Source organism: Chlorocebus sabaeus, chromosome 23 (genome assembly GCF_047675955.1).
Source record: "Chlorocebus sabaeus isolate Y175 chromosome 23, mChlSab1.0.hap1, whole genome shotgun sequence".
Classification (NCBI taxonomy): domain Eukaryota; kingdom Metazoa; phylum Chordata; class Mammalia; order Primates; family Cercopithecidae; genus Chlorocebus; species Chlorocebus sabaeus.
Genome location: NC_132926.1, coordinates 82,167,994 through 82,176,788, shown reverse-complemented (window position 1 = coordinate 82,176,788; position 8,795 = coordinate 82,167,994). Strand labels below are relative to the sequence as shown.

Here is an 8,795-nt window from a genome sequence, read left to right as displayed (position 1 = left end):
CTGCCAATTCCAGGAGGAGTCTGGCCGGGTGTGAGAAATTATGGTGCTTTTCCCTGGTGGCCCATGGCTTCCCCTGGACCAATCGGCATGCACTTTCTCCCTTTTGAGATCATAAAAGCCACGTACTCAGCCAGACTCACACATATGTCAGGGCTATCAGCTGCAGAAAGGAGCTACCCACTTTGGGTCTCCTGAGAGCTGTTCTGTCACTCAATGAAGCTCTTCACCACCTTGCTCACCCTCCAGTTGTCTGCATACCTCATTCTTCCTGGATGTGGGACAATAACTCAGGATCCACCCAATGGTGGGGCTGAAAGAACTGTAACACAAACATGGCCGAAACACAAACCCTTCCCCACCCCCACCGCTCCCTGACTCACCATGTTGCAGGCAACATGAGGAGAGAAGAGCTACAGCCCTTTGGAGAGCCCAGACCTAGGGTGACCCTGGCCCAGGGCTGTCACTTTCATTGGTGCTCTGTGGTTCCTGGAATCTCCAAGCTTCTGAGTGCCACCATGTTCCTGGTGCCTGTGATGGAATCTGCTTATGGTACACCTGGTCCAGCCAAAGCCTCACACGAAGCCGGCATCTGTACCGGTGCCTGGAGCTTCCCACCCCACCACAGCCGGCATGCCTGGTTGTGCACAGTGGCCGGACCGTGCACTCACTCACTTAACACTATCCGCTCTGTGCCTGGCTTGCTCTTGGCAGTCATGGGGTCTGGGCTGGTAGTGTGAGTGGAGCACAGGCTGCCAGTCTGAATGGGTGGAATAAGACCATCAGCTCAAGCAAAACTTGGGCCAAGGTGCCACCGGCCACAGAAGTTTCCAGCTGGAAAAGCAACATCCTAAGGATCCTGTGACATAGACAATACAAAAATTTTATGTTTAACAAGATTTTAAACATAACTGTTATACATAACAGTGAAAATCAGTGATAGAGTGAAGGAATGTGAGGAGACAAGACTGCAAAAGGAAAAATAATAGGGATGCACAAAGCTTTGTTGGGATTAGTATGTGGAGATCCAGTGGCAACCTGACAGCCTGAGGGGTCTTTTTGTGACTAACATAAACAAAGACATAATAAGAGTAGTCTCAGTAGATTCATTGCAGAGTTCTGGCAAGACTTTGAGTACTACGGGATAGGACATGGTGCGTTTCTGGAGTTTTCTCTAAGTCCATCATAGGTGGAAGTCCGAGGAAAAGGAAGATGCAACTCACGGTACTCAGACTTCTCTTAGATGAAAAGTTTTGAGTTTCAGGAGATGTGTTTAATCCCAGTGGTCTCTAGTAAGAGGGTTTCTATTATACCCATGTGTGGGTCTCTGCTTCAACCCTGAAGATAGCATTTAAGGAAAAAAGGAAAAAAAAAACGGTCTTTTTTAGTCCAATTATTTTGTAATCACTATTGTTATTTCACTTTACATAGAAAATATCACTGGGAGTATATATTTTTAAGTTCCCCAAAATATTAGAGAATTTTAAAAAATGTTCATTCCAGATTTTTAATTGTATGACATTCAGTATTAAGAAAGTAGTTCGTATAGTGGTGACTACTATTATTATTATTTCTTATAACTTTACCATTTTGTGTCTGGACACATAATCTACTTCTGAAAAGAGTTAATACATTTGGTGATGGCTATGGAGTTATTACTAACATGTGGCTATGCATACATATCACGTATGTATCCACACAAATTATGTATTATATGTAATAACATATTATATTTTATACCTAATATAACATTATATGTAATATGCATTTAAACTACCTGTTTTACTATTTAATTCATGTTGTAAATAATTGGTTTTCTACTGCTGATTCATTTTGAGAAAAATTCAAATATTATCTTAGATATACTTTCATTACTTAAATTATAAAATTCATGCCTTATCATTTATTATTTTATAGAAGGTCTGAAGCGATGAAGGCCTTTTAATTTTTTCTATTTTTTTGTCAATGCTTTTTATATCTTGGTAGATTGTTCTATTAGATGCTATCCTTCTTTATTCCCAGTCATACTATTCTCCTGAAATTCATGTATTTTTATACGTCATCTTTCTTTTATAGAATAATCTTGTGTCTTGTTTTGCTATTCCTCAATTCTATACCTGTCTAAATCATTATGGTTCAGGGGAGGCCCTGAAATTGTATAAAGCTGTGAGTTTTAAAAATATTAACACAATTTATAAGTCTTTAAATAACTGATTTAATAACTTTGCATGATTATGATTACTAATATATTTGGAGTTCTTTATATTATTTCTATGGTGTTTCACATTGACTATGTTTCCCTTTTCTTTTTTCTGTTTCTCCTTTATGTTAGGTGAGTGGTTCTCAAGTGAGGCTGTTTTTGGTTATCACAGTAGTCCCAACAAACAGAGAGGTAGTACTGGCATCAGTCGGGTAGAGGCTAGAGATAATATTCAACATCTTTCAATGAATAGGACAACCCCACACAACCAAGAGATTTCCTGCCCCGAATGTCCATATGTGAAGGTTAAGAAGCCATCTTCTAAACATGTGTCTTCTTTATTCTATTCATTTCTCTTAATTTATTAACATGGAGTAGACTTTTTATTTATACTATTTCACTTATAACATAAAAACAATTTTCAGAAGAAACTTAGTTAATGGATATCTTTATTCTCCTAAACTGCTAAGAAAATCATCTGCAGACATTAAAATTTAATTCAGCAATTTATCTCATTTTTATATGGTTTTTAAATTTTTGGTTCTACCTGATTTTTAATCACCCAGCACTAAGTTATTGCCAATATTCATAGAGATAGCTATATATATATATGTGTGTGTGTGTATATATACATATTCATATGTTTTACCATTTTATCATTTTATTTACTTATATCCCCTTTCTTCCCTGTTTCTTCTTTCCTTATTGCTGAGGTAGATCTATTAGTATCTCTTTCAGTAGAGATAGATGGATGGCAATTTTTATATTCATAGTAATTTCTCTTCATCACTTTGAGTCTCTTATTTTACTATTTTCTAGGACCTGTGATACATATATTATTCCTTCACAAGTAAATTGTTATTTATCACTAATGACTTTAAAAATATATTTTTTACTTGCTAGCAGTAATTTTGATACAGGGTGTCTCAGTATGGATTCGATTTTGTTTACCCTGCTTGGGACCCATTGTAGGTGGTGTTATCGTTGTTTAATTGGATAATCAATTAAGTCAGTTCTAGAAAACTATTGATATTGTCTTCTTAAAAAAAATCCTTCTTCAAATTGTATCTTACTTTCTGAATGGATTGTTAGAAACATAATAAAACTTGTTGTATCTCTGTACTTCAAATGATATTTCATATATTTCTTCTAGTATCTTCAGAATTGTAACATGTTTCTGGGTACGTATTTTACATCACCAGCTTTTTCCTCACCTTTTTTGAACTTTTAATTCTCCATTAATTGTTTCTTTCTTCCAAAGTTCATGATTTTGGGAATTATAAAGCTGGAACTTCTGGTTTTGGCTTCATCATAAATGCCTATTTTAATTTTCGTAATGTTCCCTTTATTCTTGATGGATTTTTAAAAATTATTTTGACACTTTTCAACTCATAGTCAGAAAATGACTGCTGAACAATATTCAGCCTTATATACACAATATAGTGGGGAATATGATTATTACACTTCACACTCTGAAGGTGGTCTATCTTTTAAAAGTATTATGTTACAATTCCAAACCCATTGTGGCACCAAGACCAAACATAGAAAAAGGGAGCTGTGGTTTATCACAGTAATCTCTTTCAGAAACAGAGACCCAAGAACTATGCAGGCACTTAGAGAAGTGGGTGTGAGTTGCAATGGGTACAGTGTGGCAGCCATGGAAGTGTTCAGATCTCTTCTAGAACCTTTTATAGGAAGCACAGCTGCCCATCAACCTCCCACTGCTGCCCATATTGGTTCTATTACAGCATTCAGATGAAGGCTCTGCTTTCATTAGACTGCCCTTAGCCAAAGACTGAATACGGTATGAAATACTAGAATCATCCAATTCTGTGCCCAGTTCAGGACTTTTTCAAAGGGCAGTCTATCAGTCTAACCAAAACTTTCTCAGAACTGGGTTGTAGACACAGTCTTTTCCTACCTAGTTTTTCCTTTTACAATTGTCAGACTTACCCAGGATCTGAAGGCCCTTTACACTTACTCCAGCCCTATGCCTGGCTCCCTGCTTATTTCTTGGAGTGTGTAAAGGCAGTTTTATTTCATTTTTGGAAATGTTGTCCATGAGATTTTGGTCTTCTATATATTTTCTCTAAATGGATTTTCAAAGACCCCAAATCTAAACTGTTCCTGTCACAGGGTCCTTAGAGTGTCACTTTTCCATCCAGAAACTTTTCTGGCCAGTGGCACTTTTACTTGAGTTTTCCTTGGTCTTGATGGGCTCGTTCCACCCACTGAGCCTGGCTGGCAGTGTTTTGCTTGTGCTACTGGCCTGGATGCCATGGCTGCCAAGAGTGAGCCAGGCACAGAGTGGTGAGGAGTGTGTGAGTGAGTGCAAGGTCTGGCCACTGCACACAGCCAGGTGTGCTGTCTGCGGCGGCGTGGAAAAATCTAGGGGCTGCCACAGACACCAACTCTGTGAAAGGGTGCAGCTGGACCAGGTGTACCACAAGTGACTTCCACTGTAGGAACCAGGGTACCTGGTGGCACCTGGAAACTTACAGACACCAGGAACTGCAGAGCCACAAAGAAGGTGTCATAGCTTTAGCTTAAGGAGCCCCTAGTTTTGGGATCCCCAAAGAGCTGAAGTTCTTCTCTCCTCATCACTTGCAATGTGGTGAGCAGGGGGTGTGTTTCAGCCCTGTTTGTGTTACAGCTCTTTCAGTGTTGCCATTGGGAGGATCCTGAGTTCTTGTCCCACATCCAGGAAGAATGAAGTATGTGGAAAACTGGAGGATGAGCAAGGTGGAGAGGAGCTTCACTGAGTGACAGAACAACTCTCAGGAGACCTGAAATGGGTATCTCCTTTCTGCATGCAGGTCCTGACAAGTGTCCAGCTGTCAGTGGAGCAGCAACCCACAGTGGGTAGTTACTTTCTGCAGGCAGGTGATTCCAAAGAGTCAAGGAGACCTAAAGTGGGTAACTCCTTCCAGCAACTGGTAATCCCAACCTCTGTGCGAATCAAGCTGTGTCTTGGGTTTTTATGGGTTCAAAAGGGAGGAAGTGTGTGCTGATTAGTCTGTAGACAACCTTGGTTGGGCCTGTAAAGTTCACCATAAGTTTTCACTCCAAGTAGCAAACTCCACCTGAAACTGGTAGCCCGGCCCCCAGGCTTCACGCCATCACTGACTTGAAGGTGGAATTTCACTAGGGATCCACCTCTTTCCATCCAGGAATCTCTGTCTGCCTTCCACCATCAACATGCCTTCTGTGGAGTCCAGGCTTTCCGTGCTGACAGGTGCCCACAGATCTGCACTGAGCCACCCTCAGCACCGCCGTCCTCCTCCTACGCTCTTCGGTATTCAATGTTGGGAAGGGATTGAGGCAGCAGCAGGTCAGTTGGTGCATCAATGCTGTCCCAATTGCATGCACGCCAGGCCAGATAGCAACAGCACCTGGGTTCAACTACAACTTTGCTCCATACTGGAGTGGGTGCCAGGAGTGGAGAGAGGCCAGGGAGTGGGAGAAGGCACTTCCAAGTCTATGGAGGCAGGGGGACTTCCTGAGCCTCCAAGAGTGCAAGGATGCCCAGGTTCAGAGTAGTGACTGGGCAACTGCAACTGTGCCCAGGAGCACAGGGCTCCTCCCTCACCAACTTGGTAGGGAGCATGGCTCCTTCCTGTACCTAGCCCCCGCCAGCTCCAAGGAGCACATAGCCCTGGTGTCGCCTCCCCTTCTGCAGCCAGCATCCTCGCAGTGGCCACTCCAGACGGGTCATCACCACCATCACTATCACTGCTGTCTTATCCCCCAAATTCAAACAATGAATGTTTACCAGAGAAGGTCTCATTTTTTTATTAGCTATATTAATTATATAATAGAGTTGTTCTAAACAAATATTGAGGTGTATAAATCTATAAGTTATTTAGTAATTATAGAGAAAATACAGGAAATGTGTATCCTAGAAAATCACTTCTAAGCATAGATATAAGCAAATAAAAGAGAAACTGGGTTTGATAAAGTTGATTGTATAATTGCAAGAATATCAATAACTTTACCGTGTTAACAGGATTTATACATATGTGTGTGTGTGTGTGTATATATATATATATCATTTGTTAGACAATTTTGTAAGAGCTGATAGTAAAAGTATAAGTTAGATGGCAACCTGCATGAGTCTGTGCCAGGCTGCTTGAAGGTGCCCGGCACAGGTGGGAATCCCGGCCAACTGTCCTCAGACGTGTGGCTCCATTAGCTGGGCAATGGAGCTGGAGCTTGAGCTGCTGCTGCATGAGGCTCATGAGAACATGGAGGTGACACGGAGCTCCAGGCGGGAGCTGTGGGAGGCACAGAGGCAGAGCAAAGACTGCATCACAGACAAAGAATGTTCTCAGACAGCATTTTATGATTTAAAGGGAGCCCTTGGGAACTCTTGGATGAGCGATTGGTAACCCTTTAGCAAGAGGTGGACATCATTGAACAGAAGACCATTAAACCATTAGATGACTGCCAGAGGCTCATAGAACACCGAGTCAACACTGCAGAGGACTTAGTCTGAGTAGGTGAGATTACCATGGTTGGTAGAGTAGAAGAGAATGAGCAACTGTGTAGCTTTACAAAAAAGGTCTCACACATTCAGTTGGACAGCTTACCAGAAGCATATTTACTGGTTGATGTGCCTTGTTTATATGCGCAGTTGGATGACTCAATTCTTATAGTAAAAGACCACGTTTCTAAGCATGGAACAGTAGCATCTCTCCCACCAGTACAGATAGAAGAACTGATACAGAAACCTGGAGTCATCATAGTAGGATGGTGTAAGGTGGATGATGATTTTACAGCCCAAGATTATAGGCTACAGTTTTGTAAATGTACTTTAAATCATTTTGAGGATGTGTACGTAGGTTCTGAAACTCAATTCATAGTATTGCAAGTAGACTCCAATGTTGATTATCAGTTCAAAGTCTGCGCCTGAGGAGATGATCAACAGGAGTGGAGCCCTTGAAGTGTCCCCCAGATAGGTCATTCCACATTGGTGCCTCATGAATGGACAGCTGGTTTTGAAGGGTACAGTCTGAAAGTTGAGGTAATATTGCATTCTGGAATGACTCTGAATCCTCAGGTGTTCTCTACTCTAGAACTCCAACTTATTTCTGTGGGCAGACATTGACATTCAGAGTTGAAGCTGTGGGACAGAAGAGACAGTACAGGGGTGTTTGCAGAAAAACAGAATGGATATGACTGTCTGCAGCAGGATCAAGCTATGTGTATGAGTACAAATGGTGACGTTTTTGTAAATGGAAAAGAAATGACTAATGAGTTACCTTCAGTTACTTCTGGGTCTACTGTCATTTTTGACATTGAAGCTGTCACTCTAGGAACCACCAATAATGATGAAGGCAGGAACTTCAGACTTCGAGTAATGATTAGCTCAAATAACAGAGAAGTGGTTTTTATTTTTTAAATTAATTTATTAATTATTTATTTATTTATTTATTTATTATTATACTTTAAGTTGTAGGGTACATGTGCATAACGTGCAGGTTTGTTACATATGTATACTTGTGCCATGTTGGTGTGCTGCACCCATCAACTCGTCATTTACATCAGATATAACTCCCAATTGGCTAGCCATAAGTAGAAAGCTGAAACTGGATCCTTTCCTTACTCCTTATACGAAAATTAATTCAAGATGGATTAGAGACTTAAATATTAGACCTAATACCATAAAAATCCTAGAGGAAAACCTAGGTAGTACCATTCAGGACATAGGCATGGGCAAAGACTTCATGTCTAAAACACCAAAAGCAACAGCAGCCAAAGCCAAAATTGACAAATGGGATCTCATTAAACTAAAGAGCTTCTGCACAGCAAAAGAAACTACCATCAGAGTGAACAGGCAACCTACAGAATGGGAGAAAATTTTTGCAATCTACTCATCTGACAAAGGGCTAATATCCAGAACCTACAAAGAACTCAAACAAATTTACAAGAGAAGTGGTTTTTAATTAGTCACTCGATCAATCTTGTGGCTCTCTTTACTTTGGATGCTCATTTTTCTATCCTGGATAGAAAATATTAGTGTTTTAGATGTTTGGGTGCTTGGCTTTGGTTTTCAGGGTTTAGCGTAGCTGCTCTTCAGCCCAGTTTAGTTTTAACTGTTTTTTTTTTAAAGTAGTTGCATTCACCTCTCACTTAAACTGTTGGAAATGGAAAATGTTTACTGAATTCCATTCATAATTAAAAAAGAGACTTGAATGTTGGGGAAAATCTTATAATTCAGTCAATTTTATTTTTAGCATATTGTTAACTAAAATATCACCTCATAATAGAAATCAAATTTACTTTAGGAGTATGAGAAGATACAGAAAGTTCTATACCCTTCCACTGCATTTCTTAAAGTTGGTTATTAGATTAGGAAAACAATGTAATATTATGTTTTAAACCATCATAAAAGATCCAAGTCCATGTAAATATTTAGAATAAAACAAGAGAAATATACCAGAGAGTAGAAGTTATGTGATATACATTCACTTATATGCTGTCCGCCTGAATTTATTAGCATTACGCTTCATGTTCAGGTATTTATAAGGAGTGTTGACTTTTATCCCATCTTCAATAATTTTTAAGTTCCCAAGCATTATAGTTTTTACACTTTTTA

At 40.0% G+C, this 8,795-nt stretch overlaps 1 pseudogene; it reads left to right on the top strand.

Moving 5' to 3' along the window:
• Positions 1 to 6,390: 6,390 nt before the first annotated feature.
• Positions 6,391 to 8,224, top strand: LOC103244272 (cytokine receptor-like factor 3; annotated as a pseudogene).
• The last annotated feature ends 571 nt before the right edge of the window (positions 8,225 to 8,795 follow it).